Raw genomic sequence first — 22,943 nt, 5'->3', positions numbered from 1 at the left:
CAATTATTTTTCACCCCCTCCCCCAATCCCCATCTCCTTTCCTCTATTTCTGTCTCTTTCTTCCTTTTTCCCCTCTGTTTCTTTTCACAGAGCCATGGTTATTTCTTACTTTTCATCTTGGCATATCCAATTAACAACTTTTGTTTGTTGGTTTGGACTCCTACCCCTCCCATTCTTTCCGCTTTCTCTCTCAGTCTTTATTTAAACAATTGCCTGCATTTTGCTTAAAGCTGGAAGCAGGGCTCAGCCCGAAATGTCTGTGTATGTCTTTGCCTTCGATGGACGCTGAAAGAATTACTGAGTTCCTCCAATGTTTACTGTATGCTTTATTCAAAAATTCCAAAGTTCCCTCTTCTTATTTCACAGTTAACTCTCGTTTCCATTTGTAAACAAAGGGGCATGGAGCTTTGAGGTTGGCCTGCAATAAAAGAGGTAAAAAGGAAATAAAGTTTGTCTTTGAAGTCATGTTTGAGAATTTACGTAATACATTAATCGCCAATGAGTATTACAGGTCAGTATTTAATAGATGAACTCAGAAATTGCTTTCCTGCTGAGGTAAACACAAGACACAACTTACTTTTGTCTCAATGCCAAGTCATGACTTAAATGCTCTCTACAAAAAGTAGTCCTCCAGCACAATCTCTTTCCTTCATTGCATAAGCATAAAAGGTTTGAAAATGTAACCATGATAGACAGCATCTGCAGAGAGAGAAAGGGAGTTAGGATTTTTGAATTTCCTTCAGAATGATGGTCTTGTATCAGAATGGTAAACTTATTTTAATTCTAAATAAGGATAAACAGCCTAAAATGTTAATTTGGTATTTTTCTCCATGAATTCCACTTGGCACTTTTCATTTCAGATTCCTATCATCTGTAGTTTTTGTTTGCCCTTTCCCTCACTGATGTTATAATATATTAATACTAAGAAAATGTTTGATCTTGGCAAATATAATTGAATTAGCATAATTGGGATGAAAAGCATTGATGGAATTCAACAAGAAAGTCTGTTGTGATTGTAGTTGAATACACAAAAGCGCAGGAGAAATTCAGCAGTTGATGCAATGTTCTTTTTTAGCAAAGTTATGTAACCAATATTTTGGGTCTGAGCCCATCGCCAAGGTATGAGCAAAAAGCAGGCAGGTACCTGAATAAAATATACACAAATGTGCTGGAATTCAGTCCCATTGTAAAATTTTAGAAACTAACCCACTTGATGTTAAGATATTAAAAATTACACTGGACAACAAAAGTGACATCAGGGCAACTGGAATCCGTCAAAGCTGGCCAACTATTTATGGACACTGACATCAGATGCTGAGTACAAATGAAAATCTGCGGCAAAACATTTTTAGGCCAGTTGTACTAACGGAATGTGTCAACATCATTACATAATTAAACATGCTAAATTCAGCAAAAGTTAATTTAATGTTTCTCCAAATTTCTACGTGATGCAGAAAATCCAAAATTATATTTGTGTTCATTCAGCTTAAAATTGTTTATCATAATTCCCATTTCTTTTTCTGGAAGCAAACTTTTTCGGGGAAAAACACCCAGTGTTATCAGTGAACAAATTTTCCTTTTTTTTGGAAAGTAAAAGAGCATTTAGTCCAGCCATTCTCATTTTTTTTGGGCTAAGGCCCCCTTAAAACACTGCTCAAACTTTATGGCATTCCTTCCCTGTAAAGCAGTTAAGTTTTGGTTTATTCATTACTTTTCTCCTACTGACTACATAATTTAAAAAAAATCTATTTTACATGAGGTGAAAAGACTAGCCTTTTACTTAAATGTACTGTGGCCCCCATTGAGAATGGTTGATTTAGCTTGTTAGCTTCACAGAATCAAACAGGTTAACTTTTCCTACAAGTTCCTGTTGGCCTTGGAAAGAGTTAATCATCTAGAATCATTCTCTGATCCATTCTGCATGATGATAAACTATGGAACCATAAATGTATTCCTGTCACTTCATTTCCTTCATAAAGGTTCAGTTTAAGTTTAACTTTATTTGTCACAAAATACTTAATGCAGTGAGAAGTGTTCTTCTGCTAGTGGACTAACAGGCCCTTTTCACACAGGCTAACCAGTAAATTGGCCGTTCAGTGAACCAGTTAAAGAAGCCGTTCTTGCTGTTCTCACTGGACCACTGTTAAATGGTTCTCTGCTTCCTTTCACACAAGGTACCCCGGGAATATGGGATTATATCCTCCACCAGTGACATCTGAGTGACGCACCGAGTGTTGGTGGACCTGCCCTAAATCCTGATTAATGTATTATGATCTTGTATTTAAACAAAATTAATCATTCTTAATTATAACATAATTAAGCATTATGTACAACACAGTATGAACCCTTCAGCACCTGTTGTTATGCCAATCTATATAAATCTTTATAAATTTATAAAAGACCTTGGGAAAGTTGTAACAGAAATAGCACACAATTTATAAAGACTGTGGGAAAGAACAATGGCGGACCTGCCCTCCCAGAATTCAGTGTGGCAGAGAAAGGGCTATATGCACGGAGCACTCATGGTCTTTCATAAATTTATAAAAGTTTATTTAGGTTGACGAAGTATATACCTTCTTTTGAATCTTTTGTTTCCTTCACATTCTTGCACTCATGGAAAAATGTCATCAACGTGTCACTACTTTGACCCAGGATAATCCATGTCCCTTTCACACTGGGATAATCGACACATGGGCATCAGATGACCCTGGGGATTTAACAAATTTCCAAGATGATTCATCCCTGGGATGATTTGATGCCTGTGTGCCAATTAAGGAGCCTTCACACTGGACCCTTAACCAGTAGATTGGCCATTAATTATTAGGACAAGGTGCCAGTATGAAAGAGGCTAAATAGTCATACAGCTGTGTAAAGAACACAATCATAGAGTACAGGATTGTAATAGAAAGGAAAATCAATTAACATCAAGCAAGGAGAGCATGATAGCATTTTTATGGGGTTTACTCAGGAGACCGTTGTGTGTGAATGAAGAAATTTCTTCACCTAATGAGTTGTAAGTCTTTGCAATTGTTAACCTAAGGTTGAGGAGGCTCAATCATTCATGTTCACACTTTTAAGCCTCTCTCCGATGGGAGGAGGGAGAGGAGAATGTGTCCCGGGTGTGATTGGCCATACAATATGTTGGCAGCCTTTCCTCTGCAGAAGGAAATTTAGAATTTGTGGAGGATCTGGTAGTTAAGTGGAAATTTCTGTTAAATCTCAAACTTCTGTGAACAATTTCCTTTCCAAGAATTTACCAAAATATCAGCCACATTCGTTAGCATTCAATTATCTATCATTCTGATTCATACTCTAATTCCCCAGCAACCATGTTTTCTTTACCTTTCTCAAATCCCTTTTATTTGAGATGATACCTGCTTTGCAGGTCTTATGCTTTTACTTGACTAGAATTAGCTCTCTTCTGCATTAATCCTTATTACAATCTATTTGCCATTCCTTATCCCACCTACTTCATTATTCCTGAACCCTTTGAGTACTATAAATCTGCCAAGCAATTGTCACTGAGATTGATATTATCAGCATGTAATAATCTATTCCTAAAGCATTAAATCTAGCTTGTTAATATTCTATCCCTGGACTAACATGAAATCTAGTTAGTTAATATTCATTTATCCCTCTAGTCATTTTAGATATAGTATATAATTTTTAATGGATTCAGTTTCATTGTAAACATAAATCTGTTGATTGTGCCAAAGTTTTACTAATGAAATTTGGTAATTTATATTGATTGAGAATCTTAATATTTTGTTTCTATTTCAAGACGATGTATTTTAAAGGAATAATTGTGCCCAGAACTAACTAACTAGAATATTTAAACATTGCAATATTTGAATGTGTTTTTTTAATCCAAAGGGTCTCAAAAAATACTGCACTAATCCAGCTCTGGGTTGAGATGGATTTTTTTAAAACCTTGTTTCCAAATGTAGGTAACACTGATCAGATTAGAGACACGTGAGAAAGTGCAGATGGCTGCAATCAGGAGCAAAGCATAATCTGCTGGAGGAACTCAGGCCAGACCAAGCAGCATGATGGGGAGAAAAGGTGGTCACGGTTTCGGGCAGCACGGAAACAGGCCATGTCAGCCTGGAGAGATAGTTGGCTAATGTGGACAGGAGACAGAGGGAGTTATGGACAAGGGAGGGGTGAAGGATAACAGAAGCACCTGAGAAGTGGAACTTCCATCACGTCTGTGGTGTACTGGATGGGAAGCATGTCAGAATTGTTGAACCTCCAGAGTAGGCAGTGTCTACCGCAACTACAAAGGCTACTTTTCCATCATCATGCTGGCGTTGGTAGATGCTGACTATAAGTTCACGAACCTCAACGTGGAGACTCTTGGGCTGACTCAGATGCTGGCATCTTCAGGGACTGCAGTTTGTTCAAGGCACTGGATGAAGGTCAAGCCAACCTGCCACCTCCTGAACCCTTTCCTGGTGGAGATCAAAATATCTCCTACTTCTTGGTTGGTGATGATGCATTCGCCCTGAGGACATGGATGATGAAGCCCTACTCCAAGCGCCAGATGACCCATGCACAGAGAATCTTCAACTACAGGCTGTCGAGGTCCAGACTTATTGTGGAGAACAGATTTGGCATCTTGGAAAACAGGTGTGCAGCACTTTATTATTTTTCTTTTCCTGCCTCACAGACAGTCATATTTGCCAGACTGTAAACACAGCAAATACAATGACTTTAATTTTACTTCTATTCTTTTCTTTCCGGATTCAGATGCTTCCACACCATGATGATGAGGTGCCCACAGATGGTTGAAAAAGTGGTCCTTACTGCCTGTACATTCCACAACATGATGACAGACATCAGACTCTCAGCTGACAGAGAGGACCCACACACCCATGAAGTTGCCCCTGGAGAGTGGAGACAGCATACCAACCAGTTGGAGGGGATGCAGAGAAGAGGAAGTAACATGCCGTCTGTTGCCAAGAACCAGAGAGAGTACCTGACTCAGTACTACGCTGGGGTTGGAGCTGTTCCCTGGCAAGACAAGATGGTGGGGCCTCTTCCAAGGCAGTACAAGGAGCAACAGCAGCAGCAGGAATGAGTACCAGGTGATAAAGACCTTGACCGGGATGTACCTGTGACTCGGACCAGGAGTGAAGGCATCTCGATGATGCCAGCACACACTCAGTCACGTGGTCTCTAAGTCAAGCAGCGTCGCGGAGATGTCGCCGCATCATCTCCACAACATCTATTCAGTCTCCAGCAGGTCTCAGAGATGTTTCCCCAGTCGCGGACAAAATTAGTCTCCGCGACATTGCCGCAACTGATGGAGACGTTGTGGAGACGTCTCCAAGACTGGAAAAAGTCTCCAAAAAAATCTAGCATGTTTGAATTTCCCGTGACTCCCTGGAGACCCGCCTAGTCTCCAGGAGACATCACAGAGATGTCTCTGCCATCAGGTCGCCACCTAGTCTCCAGGCCAATGAGATAGGCCCTTAAGTGTGAAAATTGATGACAGAAAAATAATTTTATTTATATGTTAAAAAACACAAGAGATGAGGTGGAAGTGAAGTGGAGTGATGTATGGAGACAAAATCCAGTCTGCAATCTGTTAAGAACGTGATAATTGTAGCATAATGATCACTGTGAAGGAAGGGCAGTCAGGGAAAATTCCTAAAACATCCTCATTTTGAACTATCATAATATTGGCTTAAGATGGAACTGATTATCTCAATCATTCATGACTTTGTTGTCAAGTCATTAATTAGTCTTTGGTGTATTCCTGTCAATGTTAGAAATCCCATTATCTGAGGAATGTGAATGATTGCATCCTCCAGGATGCTTCAGCTCTAATTAACAGCACTTCAGCCAGAGAGCAATTGACAAAGGTGCTGGAGAAACTCAGCAGGTTGTGCAGCATCATTAAGAAGTAAAGGTTAATCAATGTTCATCAGGTACAATTGAAAATAGGCAGGTGGGGGTATGGGGTGAGATGAGAAGAGACGGGGGTCGGGGCACAGGTTAACAGGTACAAGGACATAGGAGGATACAAGTAGGAGTGTGGAAGAGAGAGGTGATGGGAAGAAGGTTGAGGGCTAAGAAGTTAGCTCTCTGATAGGAGGGAAAGGGTGGGGAGCTGGACAAAAGGAGATAGAGAAGGGGAAAGAGAAATTGGGGAGGCAATTAATAGAAATTAGAAGTCAACATTGGAGACTGCTGAGATGGAAGACAAGATGTTGGTCAGAGACGCCACCAAGTCCCTGCTACTCACACACCCAACTGACCATCAATTGACCCTCAGTTCCACTTGGGCCTGATCCCTTAATTGATGATCTCCAAACTCGCTGCTGCCAGACCTGCTGATCCCCTGACTCCTCAAGTTGCTGACTCTCTTTCTCAGACTGAGATCTAATTACCACCCCTCCCTCAAAAGATGATAACTGAGCCCTCAATGTCCATCATCACCATTTCTCCTCCCCCCACCCACGGAGACAAAGCAAGAAAAATGGTAATTAGCATTTTTGATGAATATGTCCGTGTTGGAGCCTTGCGTTTCCACAGCTGATTTGTGTAATCAATTCTGAGGACATTTGTGCAGAGTAAATTATCAGCAAGGTTAACTTTGCCTCTAGGTTCTTATTTTGGATGTGCAGTCCTTGCAGAGATGAATTTTTACTTGACTATTACTGGACAATAATATACAAGATTATAAACATCACATTTGGATGACCATACACACAACTATGACCACACAAGGCAAGTAGACTAATAGGCAGATATTGTCATCTGGAGACACAACAGAATACATATGCTGGAATTTGAAGTGAAGAACAACTTGCTGGGGAAGTGCAGCAGATTGAGTAGCATCAATGGTGATGAGAAGATCACATGTTTCTGCTCATAGTCCTTCTTCAAAACAGATTGAGGAGAGTGGAAGTAGCCAATATAAAAGAGGAGAGCATGGTAGGGGGTAAGGTAGCGGACAAGATGGGTTTGGTGAACCAGGGAGATGTGATGTTTGATCGGCAGATGGAGAGCGTGAGGGTAGTTTGGGGAAACAGAGGTAATTAAGTGATGAGAGAGACACACACATCAGGAAGTTTTGAGATCTCCAGTAGATGGTCTTCCAGCAGCAGTTGATATTTCAGCATGTAAAGTCAATGTTCAAACTTGTTGTCAAAGTACATTCTGTGAAAGGGCTGGATGGACTTGAGTTTGTAAAATGTGTGCAGGATTGTTTTTTTTTACAACAATAGGTAGAGGTACCAACTAGAGAAGGGGCAGTGTTGGATCTACTGTTGGGCAATGAGGTAGATCAGGTGACGGAGGTATGCGTTGGGCAGCACTTCAGGGCCAGTGATCATATTGCCATTAGCTTCAATGTAATTATGGAAAGGGATAGGTCAGGGCCTAGGGTTGAGGTTTTCGAGTGGGGGGAAAAGCTAGATTTAAGGAGATGTGAAAAGATTTTAGAGGATTGGGATAATTTGTTTTATGGGCAGGATGTAGTAGAGAAATTGAGGTCTTTTAAAGGTGAGGTTTTGATGGTACAAAATCTTTGTTACTGTTAGGTTAAAAGGCTGGGTCAAAAGTTTGAGAAAGCCATGATTTTCAAGGGAGATTGGAAATTTGGTTGAAAAAAAAAAGAGGGAGACTCACAATAAATATAAGAAATAATGAAAAAAGATGTTTGGAGCTGTTGAAGAAAAAAAAGATGGATAAGTCTCCAGGTCCCGACGGGATTTTCCCCAGGACATTGAAAGAATCTAGTGAGGAAATAGCTGAGGTTCTGACAGTGATTTTTCAAATGTCATTAGAGATGGGTATAGTGCCGAAGGATTGGTATGTTATACTTGCGGTTCCTTTGTTTAAAAAGGGTTTGAGGAACAAGACCAGAAATGATCAGCCTGTAAGTTTGATGTCTGTAGTAGGTAAATTAATGGAAAGCATTCTTAGCAATTGTGTTTGTGTGTGTGTGTGTGTGTGTGTGTGTGTGTGTGTGTGTGTGTGTGTGTGTGTAAAATACTCAACATGGATTTTGTTCAATTTTTTGAAGAGGTGACTAGGAATGTTGATGAGAGTAGAGCAGTGGATGTTGTCTATATGGACATCAGTAAGGCCTTTAATAAGGTTCTGCATGGAAGGTTAGTTAGGAAGATTCAGTTGTTGGGTATTAATTTTGAGATAGTCATATGGATTCAACAGTGGCTAGAAGGGAGATGCCAGAGAGTCACAGTGGATAACTGTTTGTCAGGCTGGAGGCCAGTGACAAGTAGTGTGCCTCCAGGATCTGTATTGGGTCCTTTGCTGTTTGTCATATACATTAATGATCTGGATGATGGGGTGGTAAATTGGATTAGTAAATATTGCACATGATTCTAAAATAGGTGGAATTGTGGATAATGAAGAAGATTTTCAAGGATTGCAGAGGGATTTGACTGCTTAGATGAGTGGGCTGAAAGATGGCAGATGGAGTTTAATGCTGATACGTGTGAAGTGCTTCATTTTGGAAGGAATAATCAAAACAGGACATGCATAGTAAATGTGAGGGCATTGAGGAATGCAGTGGAGCAGAAAGATCTAGGAATAACGGTTTATTGTTCCCTGAAGGTGGATAGGGTAGTGAAGAATGCTTTCAGCATGCTGGCCTTTATAAATCAATGCATAGGATACAGGAGTTTGGAAGAATTGTTGAGACTGTTCAAGGCATTGGTGAGGCCAAATTTAGAGTACTGTGTGCAGTTCTGATCACCGCATTATAGGAAGGATACAACAAGGTAGGGAGAGTGCAGAGAAAATTTATAAAAATGTTACCTAGGTTTCAGAATCTAGATTACAAATAAATATTTAGCAAATTGGGTCTTTATTCTTTGGAGCGGAGAAGGTTGAGAGGGGATTTGATAAAGGTATTAAAGATAATGAGAGGGATTGACAGAGTTGGTGTGGATAGGTGTTTTCCATTGAGAGTAGGAGAGATTGAAACAAAAGGTCATGAGTTAAGAGACAAAAGTTTCAAAGTAACATGAGGAAGGACTTCTTTACTCAGAGAGTGGTGGGTGCGTGCAATGAGCTTCTGGGAGAAGTAGTGGTGGCAGGATCAATTTTTCATTTAAGGAAAAATTGGATAGGTATATGGATGGGAGGGGAATGGAGGGTTATGGGCATTGTGCAGGTGGGTGGGACTAGAGGAGATTACTTAGTTTGGTGCAGACTGGTGGGGCCAAAATGGCCTGCTTCTATGCTGTAATTGTTATATGATTGTTTACTAATATGCATGTATGTGTGTATATATTCTGGGCTATAGCTATTACTTTTTTCAGGGTTTTCTGCTCAAGCCTGTTGGTGTCCCTATATGAGATCATAATGCAGCTGGTCATTCTGCAGAATTTGCTAGGATTTCTAATGTCATACCAAACTTCTGCAATCTCCTGAGAAAGTATAGACAACTGACATGTTTTTGGTCCAGGAAAGTTCTTCTGAAATAGTGACTCCCAAGTAGACCTGTTGGTACAATAGGCAAATTGATACAGATGCCACTCAGAGAGGAGCTGATATACTCCAACACCAGCTTTTCAAAACATTTAATCACTCTTGATGTGAGTGCCACTGGTCAATAGTAATTTAGGCAAGTTACCACACTCTTCTTGACAATGAGATGACTGACACCTATTTGAACCCGACTGGTACACACCCTGTCAGAGTGAGATGTTGAAGATATCTGTGAATATATTGGCAAGATGGTTAGCACAGAATTTTAATACTTGTCTGAATACTCTGTCCAAATCAGATGCTTTCCTCAGATTCACCTTCCTGAAGGCAGCCAGCGCATCATCCTCAAATATATTCAGAACGGGATCATCACGGGATATAGGGGTGATTGATGTATTGGGTCCATGAAATATCCTCTGAGATGGTGACTTGGGTCCATGAAATAACCTCTGAGATGGTGACTCCCAAGAACTTAAATTTGCTCACCATCTCCACCTCTGATCCCTCCATGATCATTGGATTGTAAACCTTTGGCTTTCATTTCCTGGTGTCAACAATCAGCTTGGTTTCAGTGACATTGAGTGAGAGGCTGTTGTTAGTACACCATTCAGCCAAGTTTTCAATGTCTCTCCAGATGGACCCCCAAAAACAACCTATACAGTCCTTTGTTATGCATCACAAAAGGTGGTTCATCACCATGGCAGCCATTTGAAGGGCACTGGTTGAATGTGAGTGAGGTATGTGAAACGTGCAACCTGGTCCTATAGGTTAAGGTCTTGGCGCATGATTAAATGTGCTTATGATAAAGCATTCCACTAAATGAAGGATAGTCCACCCAGGAAATATCTGTTAGGATATATATTCTGCAGAGGACACAAGTTGTACTCCCATCATTGCCTTTTTATGTAGATCAAATGTGTTTGGTTATGCCACTTACAATGTTCCCTCATTAAATCATAAAGTCAAAGTTAACCACACATATATTACTGTGATTTCTGCTTGATTGAATTCTTATCCATTGAATGAAAGATATGCTGTAATCCTGACACCACATATTTAATGATGCCATCAATGACGCCTCTGCAGTTATTTAAAATTGTTCAGCTATGAATTCTATATCAGTAATACATGAACTCTCCTGTAGCATATACTTTCAATTACTTATATAGCTTAATAGTTACTTTAAGACCATTGGTGAAGCTGATAAACATTATCTACATAATATGCTGTATAACTCTTATCTCTTTCCACGGGGACTCACTTAATATTGCATTATTTAATGGCATGACACTGATATAAATTAACATGAGATTACAAGACATAAATATCCACTGGACTTGAAATCACAAAATTGCTGGAGAAACTCAGCAGTTCAAGCAGCATTCTTTATGTAGCAACTGTACATAACTAACTTTTTGTCAAGGGTATGGACTTGAAGGGCCGACATGGCCTGTTTCCGTGCTGTAAACAGTTATATGGTTATATGGTATCAGCAAAAAGCAGTCAGGCGCCTGAATAGGGGTGGGGGGGGGGAGGGGTGGAAGGGGGGTTGTGGGGTGGGAGGAGCAGAGGCCCACAAACAAGAGGTCATGGGCAGATATGGATGAGATGGCAAAAGATAAATAATGGCTGGGAATATAGGGGAAACGGACGCTCTCTGAATAAAGAGGGAGGAGGACGAGAAGGAAAGCAGACAGAGGGATAAGGAAAGAGAGAGACAGGGGAGGAGCCTTATACAGAAACAAGAGAAGTCGATATTAATGCCATCTGGTTGGAGAGTGCCAGACAGAAAATTAGGTGTTGTTCCTCCAATTTGCGGGTACCTTGGTTTGGCAGTGCACGAGTCCATGCTTATTGTTGACTATCTTCACTTTGTCCACTGGCTAACCATTTCAATTCTGTGCCCCACTCCATGCCGACTTATGTGTCTATGGCTTTTTCTTCATACCTTGATGAAGGTTTCAGGCCAGAAACAATGGTTATGTGTCTGCTACATAAAGAAAGTTACATGACCTGCTGAATCTGTCCAGCACTTTTGAGTATTAAACTACAGTCACAATGTCTTGTTCAACTCCACTATACTTCAGGCGTCCATGAAACAGGACTGCGTAAATAATTGTAAATTAACTCGTATCTTAATTATGTATTTTTACTCCTCTTTGATTTACATTTGTAATACTTTTATTCAAATTTTGAGATCTAAAACTGAAAATGTTTGTCAGCAGAAGATTACTGATTTTCATTACTCTTGTGATTTCACTGAGTGAAATTAGTGACTGGATGATACAACACTTTTCAATCACAGAGTGAAATTTAAATGGTCAATATCTGTGACAAAATAGGCACAATTAAATAATGAGCATAGATTGCATCATTCAGCCCTGTGTTTCTTGGAAAAAACGATTGGAGTCAGCAGGGGGTTGTATGGTTTTGAATAAAGTCTTATTGAGAGGAAATTCTCTCCCGCATGAATTATGATTTAATATGGAGAAGACTCTCTCTTTCTGCCTTGCAGTCTTTGACTTTTATGACATAGTAATAAAACAAGTTGACCTTGAAGTTTTCAGCTGGTTCATGTTAAGAGCAACATTTAGACACCAACATAGGTCATTATCAGAACAATATCATCTCTCATTCTCTTCGTGTAGGGGAAGTTGCCAAATCTTTCTTTAATTATTATGTTGTATGATTTTTATCAAAAAAAACATTAACTTTCTTTTAAAGCAACAAAAGTTATTCGTGTGACCCTGTTTTTCTCTCTACCTCAAAAAAAACCCAAAGGAAACCAAAATAGTTTTTGTTCTTGTGTTTCATTTTGTTAGAATGTCCATCCAGCACCTGTTTAATAACTAATATTTTCCTTTTTTACATGTTTATCCAAGCCTGAGTTGATTGTCACAGTTGGAGGCCTACCTTATCTATTTGTGCTGACCTTTATCCTTTTCATATTGTTCATAGCATCCCAAAGATTCACAGATGGGAGCACATCCTGATGGAAAAACCAGGAAATGCCTATCCTTGGCCTTTGTAGTAGAAGCTGCTGAGGTTATAGGGTCAGCAGGAACCAGGAGGCGGGTTAGGGTACATCTAAAGCAACCCTTGCACTGAAAGGGCCTGGACTGCTAGCTAAAACTACTCTTTCACTTCAGGAACAAACCATGGCTTTCTTTCCCACTGCACTTCCTGCAACCAACCAACCTTCACCCATCCTCTCCCAAAACTTGTCAGAGGATAGTGTTAAGGCTACGGTTGTGGCTCCTGTGATGAGATTGTAATATTATTGTAATACCTGTGCTTTTTGCATAATCACTGTGTTTAGCATAGGCGGACATGCTGAATTTATCATAGGAGGTTACAAATATGTTCACTGTGAAGACAAAGGTACTAGAATCCATGGATGATCCATAGGTCTGCCTTCAAGCACAAGTGCAAACTAATTTTCCCAGAAAGAATAGGATAGAATCAAGCATTGACTTTGGTGAACAGGTACTGAAGGTGGGATCCCCAACATTAATTGGAGTAAAAGTCAGACTCCAAGGCAGAAAGAGAGAGTCTTCTCCATATTAAATCATAATTCATCTGGAAGAGAGAGAATTTCCTCTCAATAAGACTTTATTTAAAACCATACAACCCCCTGCTGACTCCAATCGTTTTTTTTCAAGAAACAAGGCTGAATGATGCAATTTATGCTTATTATTTAATTGTGCCTAATCCCAACATTAATTGGTAGAACCCGTTGAGAATGTAAAGCCATTGTCTTTAAATTCTACTTGAACCAATGGCTGCAAGTATTTGAAAAATATTTATTCATGACAAACAGTTCTGTCAAGAGTTTGGAATTCCCTGTGCCCATTCACACTTGCCAAAAAAATCTCATAACAATAAACCGGCAGGCTGTGAAGGTTGGTGTATTGATGTAGGGTGTAAAACTGGACCTGTGTGTCTCCCAGAAAATGCTGTATGAAGAGCTCACAGATACTCTTGCATGGCAATAAAGATGGCCAATTCTTACAGTACCTCTCAGAGCATGACAGGTATCTGAATAGTCAGGATGTCAAAGGTTATGTGGAGAAAGCAGGGGAGTGGAGTGAGAGAATGGATCAGCTCATGAAATAATGGCAGCCCATTCAATGGGCTGAATGGCCCACTTCTATATCTTAAGGTCATAAAGTTCATGGCAGGCACAAAGTAGTAAAAGGAAAGGAGCAGTTGGAAGGAGCAGTAATCTTCATTCCAGCAGTTGGATCAAGCCTCATGTCACAAGTGATATCACAGCACGGCAACATATAGGTTGTTCACTACGGTAGGCATTGCACCACCAGGTATGAAGAAGTATCAAGCAGAGGCTGTGTTAAAGTTTACAGTTGTATTGGGAACATGTGCCAACTCTGCCAGTGGAGTTGGCTCCTTTATTATGCATAATAAACAAAGGTCACATATTTCACCTTGGCACTCCAATTTATTTTGCTAACTGCGGAAATTGCTGCTGCTCGTCCAATGATGTCATTAGCTGTTCTACTGACCCCTGGCAAATGTCAGCCACACAAGGGAGAGCTGCACATAAAGTGCCAGGGCCAATTTCCCAAGGGCTGCAAATTGTCCCAGAAGCAATCACCATTGCAATCAAACCTATGGAAATTCAACCTGTGGAAAATCATGATTTGTGCCTTAAAAAAAAGGTGCGCGTGTGACCCGACCTGAGGCTTCCATGTCTGTGTGTGTTCATCATTATAACTCGAGTAAATAAGCATCAGCTTAAGTTTTATTGGATTTTTATATCCTCTGTGAATGGGCAACCTATTTAAGTTTGCCTGTGTACACACAATGATTGTCAAGCTCATTAAAAGCTCAAGGAGTTGACATCTGCTTTTAATGTCCTGATTTCAAAGGACAGTCACTTTGTCATATACATTTCTTTCCAGCTTATATTTCTAATTATGCTCTCTCCAACCTCCAGCAGTTCCCTTTGCCAGGCAGATAGCAACTATTCATGTTCAAGTAATGTTTCTGTGGTTATTTTAGATGCAAGAGGAAAACTTGAGTTGCTTTTGCTGTGCAAAGGCCAGTTTCTGTTTGGCAGTAATGTTTTTATTATGAGACTGAGCTGCTCTATGGCATGAGTGGAAACTGAACTTTTATTGGAAAGTGATGGGTTTTCTGTTGATCACACAAGTTTAGGGGTGCAGTCTTATTTTGCTTCAATGTCCAGTGTAAGAGTGTTAAAGCAAGCTGCTCATAAAATGCCTCTCTTTTTGTTTGTTATTTTTCTGTTCCTGTTAGGATCCTGTTACCAAGCCCTCCAATTGCCTCTGACATGTATTAATTCATGTATAACTGACCACTGAAAAAGTTCCAACTAGAAGAAAAGCTCCTCATATTCCATCTGGTTAGTCTACAACCCGATGGCATAAACATTGCATTCTCCAATTTCAGGTAATCTGCATCCCGTCTGTTCCTTTCTCTCTCCTGATCTACCCAGGATCTCGCACACATCGTTCTTTCCAGTACACCCCTCCCCCCACCAGCACACGTTTACCTAGTTTCTTTTTTTCCTCTCAGCTAGATCTCGATATTGTCTTGAATTTAGAGGTAGAAGAAGAAGAGGTGATCTCTTTGAAGCATGCCAATATTTTCAGTAAATGCAGCAAAGACTTTTCCCCAGGCAAAGGAGTCCAGAAATAAAAAAAATCACAGTCCCTCAAAATAAAGGTCTAGTTCAGTGGTCACTCACATACCATCTTACGTAATCCCTCACTGGTGATATGACCACCAGTCTACTGCAGGGGGCGATCTCTGTACCTGCAGTAAGACCACCTAAGGGGCTGACTCCACCTGTCAATCAGCCAACCTGAATATAAACCTGAGCCAGCCCCTCCTGACCACCTTAAGTAATCCCTTACTAAACCATCTATCCTATGGCATAGATGTTCTGTGGTTAGTAAGGGATAACTTAAGGTGATATGTGGGTGGGGGGGGGGGGGGCTATAAAAAAGGTTGAGAAACACTGAACTAAGATCTTGAATAGTGGAACCTCTCAGCTCGAACCTCCTCCACCACTCACCATGATCATAGCTGATCTTCTGCCACAACATCATTTTCTAGCACACCTCACAAACTCAGGATTTCCTGGTTACTTTAATGTCCAGAAATTGCTGAGCTTCACAGTCCTCCATGAGAAAAAATTCCAAAGATTCACCAACCATGGAGTAAAGATTCTTTTTTTCGTTGTTTATGTCTGCATTTGACGTACTGTATAGTAATTAGTCTACACTTTCAGAGCTTCCAGCATGTCTTTGTTTTTCTCCCAGTTAGAACTGGCTGGGGTTACCTTTCCCTTTAAGGGGGAAAAAAAATTGAACTTGTATGGACAGTAAATGCATGAAAAATGACATCAAAGAAGCTGAGATCCTACTTGAAAGAGAAATTAGGAAGCAATTTGAGTTTACCAGAGGGAAGTAACCTTGAATATGTGATTACAGATACAATGTTAATCAAAAGATTTATAACAAATATGTATATTAAACTGCAAGAAAAGGAGAATGAGGAAACAAATGGTAAAACTAAACAAAAATGGGAACAAGATTTAAATATAAAGATAAAGAAGGAAACATGGGAGAAATTATGTTCTGGAACGATGAGAAATACAATAAATACGAGGCTACATATGATACAATATAATTGGTTACACAGACTATACATTACACCGCAAAAGTTAAATAAATGGGACCCAACAGTATCTGATAGATGTTTTCGATGTAAAAAAGAAAGGGGAACAACAATTCATGCAATCTGGACATGTGAGAGAGTAGAAAAATTTTGGGATGATCTCAATCAGATATTAAATAAAATAACAGAAAACAATATACCAAAGAATCCAGAGATCTTTCTCCTAAGTAACATAAAAAATAAAGAATTTGGAATTGACTTGGAGGATGCACAAAAAAGATTTGTTAAGATAGCCCTAGCCGTAGCAAAAAAATGTATTATGTCAACCTGGAAATTGGAAGATAATTTGAAAATACAACAATGGTATATAGAAATGAATAAATGTATTCCATTAGAAAAAATAACATATAGTTTAAGAAATAATATTGAAATATTCGAACAAGTATGGGAGCCTTACATTAAATACAATAGCGAAAACCTACCGGGGACAAACATTACCTAAGTTGATGGAAGGAGAAGAGAAGAAAAGAATGGACTCAGTAGAATTTCTGGTGTATTTTTGTTGAATGACAACATTGTCTGACTGGCTTAATGCAACCTAGATTGTATACCTAAAATGGATGAGAGGGGGGGTGGGGGGGTGGCTTGGGAGGAGGGAGTGGGGGGGAGAAAAAGTCACTGTATATGTGTGAAAAAGAAAAAGTGTATATCATGGCTAACGTGATTTATGGTGTGAAAAATAAAAAATTTTTAAAAAAAAGCATTCCCCCTTTAAAGTAACTGTCCTACAAGACTAGCTTCAGCTTTAGAGGCTGACAAAGTGAGTTGGCAGAGTGGCGTTAAGTATAAAACACTTGTAGAGGCCGTGTTTAACAGATGTTAGTCCTCCTATGCCAGTCATGTTCATTGAAAGCTCTTTCCTTTCCCAGAGGCTCGTGGACTCAAAACCCCCTCCAGACAATTGAGCTCATAATTCGCACACTTTAAAATAGAATTTTGTGCGATTGGAATGAAAACCTTTTCTGCACATTCAATTGGATGTTGGGTATTGTGAGGCGTTTTTCCAAGGAATAGCTTGGAAATTCTCCATTACAGAGACTTGGCTGGTATTTCTCACCTAACCAACATTGCTAAAACTAATTGCTTGCTTGTTAACATATTGCTGTTTGTTAAACTTCACTACGTGCAAATTGGCTGTCACTCTGCCTATATTACAACTATGACTCTCTTTAAAAGTACTTCATTGGCAATAGAGCACTTTGGGAGAGTATGAGGTGATGAAAGGCATTCCATCAATGATAGCCTTTCTTTTTCTTTTGAGATCAAATCCCACAGTCCAAACAAATGTCATTTCTTTTGCTAAACCTGTCTAGATAAATATACTTTGCAATGGAACACATATGTGATTGATTCCATTCAAATGCTTTAATGGAAGTTCTCTATATTTTAAAGTTATTAAGCATATTTTCCATTTAAAGTGAAAATGGAATTTTAATTTCTGCTCCAGAATTTTTCAGCCTGGAGCCTCAATTTTTAAAGCTATTTGCGGTCTCTTTAGAACTCTCTTCAGGATCCAAGCTGACCAGAAAATAATGATCACTATTAAGTAGCACTGGAATTCATGGTATGTCCTCAAAAATGTCACAAATTTAACAAAGAGGCAATGGGGAAAAAAAGAGTGAAGCATTGAACTTAGCTCGGGATCTTGGACAGGCCCATTGCAGTCAGCCTTCTGGTGGTCAGCAGACTGGACTTTGGTGACTGTTTCAAGACAGCAGCAAAAGAGAGAGCAAGCCTCCATGTGCTCAGCTTTTTCAATGCTGGACCCATCTACGTAACCTGCGAGAACCAATCGCGTATCAGCCTCACCAGTGGGTGGATCCTAGCCATTGATTGGCACCTGGGGGACCAATCATACATTAACTGCAAGAGACACTCACACAAGCCTCATAGGTGTGCAGATATAAGCCTTGATTGGCAGGTGAGGTGACTTCTGAATAGGTTCCTGTTGGGGCCAAAGCATGGAACAAAAATAGGTGGGAGTGAATCACAAAGATCCACCAGAAATTGGGTCAGTGTGCACGGCACTCCCACTCAATAAGAGGAAAATTTTGGTCATTAGGTGCAAGATGCTCCTGGTTTTGCTATGTGGGGTGCAGGTGTGGCCCATTCCCTGCACCTCTGCCTTGGCTGTCACCAGGTTGGTCTTACATTTCCTATGGAGATTCAAGATGGAAAGGGCCTGAAAGGCTGTCATGTACAATTTGCTGACAACAGAGAGAACGACATACACAAAGTGGCCCTCATCCTGATGAGAACCTTCATGCGAGGCTGCATGGGCTGTGAGTGGTACCAAAATACAAGCAAGATCACCAAGTGCCACTCTGTGCTGAGGTTCTACCTGTCCCAGGTATTGTGAAGGATTGCCCTGGCCCCATTGCCGCGCAATGTCCAGTGTCATACCACCTATCCTTCTTTGAAATATTTTTTTTCCAGCCAAATATCTTTGACCACAAGGCAATGAGGCAGTTGTCCAGACACAATGTCCAGAAGAAGCTGAGAGATGAGAACTCAATGAACATGGTGGGGTGTTTTACGAAGCGGATGATCCAAGTCATCTAGCAAAATGCCTAATTGCCAGGGCTTACAAACAAGCACCAGGATTTGGCCTGGCTGGTGGTGAGTGGATCTCTCCCAGTCAGATCCTTCCTGTACAACCAAAACATCACCTACAATGTACATTGTCCCTTAGATGGCTGTGGTGGAGTAAGACTATTGCCCGTTCCTTTGTAGAATACAGATTCATGAAGAGTGTGTTGAGAAGAATGCAAGGGTCTTCGTCATGGTTCATCCCCAGCAGCAATGTTAGCAGGGGTGCACACAGTCAGAAATCCAGTCTGCGCGACCATTAACTCAGTGAAAGATGCAATTTAGTTTTCCCGAAAATTACTAGTGTTTCAGCGCACAGAGATGTTGGTGCAGGAATGCTGCTGATAGCATATTCCTGGCTGAGGAGAATGTGCTGAGGCATGCACTGAGGCTTGGTGCAGCCAACATGAAGGCATTGTGGGGAAGGACCACAATCTCCTGTTACCTGGCATTGAAGGGCTGAGACCTCAAATAACAGAGTAACAACAAGGTGTCACAGTGGTGGTAAATCTGTAAATAGAAATAAATGTGACAACGTGCAATGATGGGAATGAATGGATATGTCACTAAGCGTGAAAGCGTGGGAAGAAACTTTCAACAGAGTTTCCATTGTAAGTAATTTATAGTGAATTGTTTATTTTTGGGGGGAAAAAAGTTGGTTTTGGATGCTGTGAGACCTGTTGAGTTCCTCCAGCATTTTTGTGTTTTTACTGCAATCTCAGCAGGTCTGCAGATTTCTGTGTCCTGTCTTTCTCATTTGACTGTGAAAAAATATGGTAAGATAATTCCATTACAGTAATAGAGTAAGGGCTCAATTATTTATCAAATGTTTCTGAATGATACATTGTTTATAGACAATATGATTATAAAACCATCTATTTCATCACTATCCAACCAAGAAACCTCCATCCATATTTCTAGAGAGTTTAATGAGTCAAAGCATCAAAGATGAATGCAGATACAATAAAAAGAGGTGACAGAAACATCAAACCAAGTGGCGAGAATTGTTTTATAAAGATACGCATGGGTGTATTTGGGTGGTGCTTCATCTCTAGATTAAATAAATACAATCTAAAAGTTTTGCAATATTCTTTAAGTTCTTATACATCAATTTTCAGATGCAAATATTAATTTTTTAAATTTCCATTTAACATTTTTTTCCAGTCAAAGAAGGGAAGGAACCCATTCTATTGCAAGCCTTAATTTACTAAAACATTAAAGTGCTGTGTGTGTGTGGATATCATTCACAACAGAATAAATGCTTATTAATAAAACCATGTTGGAGAGACTGTACATGATGTCATTTTTTATTTCCACATTCAGATGCATTCAATGAATACTCAGGCATTTCTCTAAAATAAGAGAAAGGATTAGAAGAGTCAACATGAGCAGCTTTTCTCACCTTGAAGAGGGATAAATGGAAACGGAACTATGCCTTCTGCCGTTATTTTTTTTTAAATCCCTTTGGATGATGATGGAAGAGGAGCAATTGTAATTTCCCCCCCCCCCCAGAAAAAGCAAACTCTTCTTGAATTGTTTTTGCTAAATTCCTTGAGTAAATTGCTACATAATGTGGGGTGTGACTGTTTGAAGTAAACTGAAGAGTATTTAATTAATGAAAACTTCATAGTTAACGTGAAGGAAAACAAACTGATTTGGACCTGCTTTAGGGAATCAGCTCTTGAGCTGTAAAACATTATAAATACAAAACTGTGGCGATTGTACACACTATTGTTTATAGTCATACCACACGGTAACGGGCCATTCCAGACCCCTATGCTGCTCAATTGACCTACAACCCCAGTATATTTTGAAAGATGGGAGGAAACTGGAGCATCCTGAGGAAACTCACTCAGACATGGGCAGAAAATATAAACTCTTTACAAATAGTGCTGATCAGAACCAAGGTCGCTGGCTCTGTAAAGGTTTTGTGCCAACTGTGCCACCCCAATAATTTAAAGTTTGTTAAACTGATCAGATAATAACATAACATAACAATTACAGCACGGAAACAGGCCATTAGGCCCTTCTAGTCCGCACCGAACCAAACACCCCTTTCTAGTCCCACCTCCCTGCACAATGCCCATAACCCTCCATCTTCTTCTCATCCATATACCTGTCCAACCTTTTCTTAAATAATACAATTGACTCCGCCGCCACTATTTCTCCCGGAAGATCATTCCACACGGTTACCACTCTCTGAGTAAAGAAGTTCCCCCTCATGTTACCTCTAAACCTCTGCCCCTTAACTCTTAACTCATGTCCTCTTGTTTTAATCTTTCCTCCTCTTAACGGAAATAAAATGTCAGAACAATGACAGATAAAGACAGAAATAGAGTCAATAGAATATCACCCGAAGGAGCCATTGATGAATACAAACTTTATTATAATGGAGGTGATCCCTTGTGGCAAGGCCTTGCACATTGCAACAGCTTTCAACATTTTAACGGGATTACATTGGGTTAGGAAGTGGGGGAATCAATGCAGGGTGTAGGGGTGTGTTGGTGGAGTGCACAACCAGAAAAACAGATGATTATAATACAGCCGAATGATTTCTTCAAGGTTATCTGGTACTCTTTTTGCATTAAAAACCCATATTATTGCCATATACACGACCCGTCTCTGAAAATTCACACAGAACAGAAGAAATGCCAGGTCAGTGAGTCCTTTTACACAGCAGCTGGCTTCCTGGAGTGAAAGAGGCAGAACGTCATATTCCTTTCTCATTTGGATCCGGCCACACAGCTCGCCATTTAACACTTGCACCACTTCGCCTCTGATACTACCTTTCTTGGCAGATAAAAGATGGGTCTGAAATGACCCTTCCCAATCTGCCTTTGTTATGTTTATACAGGAACGTGAGGTGTATTAAATGCAGATTATATCTGGCTTGATATATCAGTGTAAAAAGGGTACTGACCTGTTAGAGTTTTCATATTCTTTGAAAGTCTCTGATATGGTGGCATGGATACTGTAAAGATCAGAGTGACACTATTACAGCACCAGTAACCCAGGTTCAAATCCGGCGCTCCCTGTAAGGAGTTTGTACATTCTTCCTGTGTTTGCATAGGTTTCATCAAGGTGCTCCAGTTTCCTCCAACCTTTTAAAATAAATGTACGGGGGTTGTAGGTTAATTGAGGTATTTAGGCAGTGTGGGTTCATGGGCTGGAGCACCTGTTATCATACTGTATGTCTAAATAAAGAAAAGTAAATCATTCAAAACTGTTGAACTTTTTTTTCAAAAAATTCCTGAAACATAAATATTGTTAAATATTTATATTCATTCAAACAATTACTAGTTAATTTACACTTCCCTTCAGCCCATGAAACACTCCTTCCCAATTAAAGGAATAAGGCAACATTCCAAGCAATTTCAAATTGTTGCACTCTCCACATAAACCGAGCCAATGTGTTTGGAAGAGTGGACCAGTTTTGAAGATCATGGAATCATATAATACTGATTTTAACATGATTGCTTAGTTACTGAAAGATAAAAAGGTAGTGGACTACATAAAATTAAAGGGGGAAAAACCGATAAATTCCAAGCACAGGTGATAAACAAGAAATCTGCAGATGCATGGGTCTGGTACAGTATAAAAAAGTGTTGGAGAAACTCAGCAGGTCATCCAGCATCCATAGGAAGTAAATTGCCAATTGTCTTTTTGCATTCTATAGGTGTTTTTATGGAGGGGCACTGCTTTAAGGCTGGCTCCATCAGCGGAGAAAAATGTACACTTTCCTTTTTACAAAGAAGGCCTAAAAGGCTGCTGCACCGTTGCTTTTATGAAGAGCGGTGCCTCATTGCATCCCCAGAGCCGATGAAGGCGGGGCAACTGGTGCAGTAGCGCCGCCCATCAACATGATGGCATACATACGTGGAAAGCAATGGCTGTCTTCATTACCCCCTACACAGCTGGAACCACTCTGGGTAACACCAAGCAGTTCCAACTGTGTGGGGGATTATGGATAATGAAGACGGCCATTGATCCTTCTTCTGCCCTGCGCTGCCCATCTAGCATGCCTAGGGACTCCGACCTCCAGCACTTATGCAAGGTTACTGCTACAATGACTGGGTTGCATGCTGACGGCAACCAGCCTGAGGAAGGATTGGATTCGGCATCTTAGAGCCACGTGCGGAGGATTTATGGAGGTAAGTTTA

The 22,943-nt window shown here is 40.2% G+C and overlaps 2 long non-coding RNA genes across 6 annotated transcripts; one reads left to right on the top strand and one right to left on the bottom strand.

The window, feature by feature from the left end:
- Window positions 1–308: 308 nt before the first annotated feature.
- Window positions 309–10,177, bottom strand: LOC138736785 (uncharacterized). 5 transcript variants are annotated; one of them, XR_011340568.1, is made up of 4 exons: window positions 9,786–10,177; window positions 9,614–9,697; window positions 578–699; window positions 309–418 (listed from the first exon to the last, which is right to left on the bottom strand). It is a non-coding gene; the product is annotated as an uncharacterized lncRNA (long non-coding RNA). The 5 variants fall into 5 exon arrangements; XR_011340569.1 differs by having other exon boundaries at window positions 9,671–9,697; window positions 9,786–10,160; XR_011340567.1 differs by having other exon boundaries at window positions 9,614–10,153.
- Window positions 9,552–20,343, top strand: LOC138736786 (uncharacterized). The gene is made up of 3 exons (XR_011340571.1): window positions 9,552–10,205; window positions 14,749–14,901; window positions 20,107–20,343. It is a non-coding gene; the product is annotated as an uncharacterized lncRNA (long non-coding RNA).
- The last annotated feature ends 2,600 nt before the right edge of the window (window positions 20,344–22,943 follow it).

This window comes from Narcine bancroftii, chromosome 6 (assembly GCF_036971445.1).
Source record: "Narcine bancroftii isolate sNarBan1 chromosome 6, sNarBan1.hap1, whole genome shotgun sequence".
Lineage (NCBI taxonomy): Eukaryota > Metazoa > Chordata > Chondrichthyes > Torpediniformes > Narcinidae > Narcine > Narcine bancroftii.
Note: the sequence above shows the minus strand (reverse complement) of the source record. Positions and strands in the feature narration are given on the sequence as shown.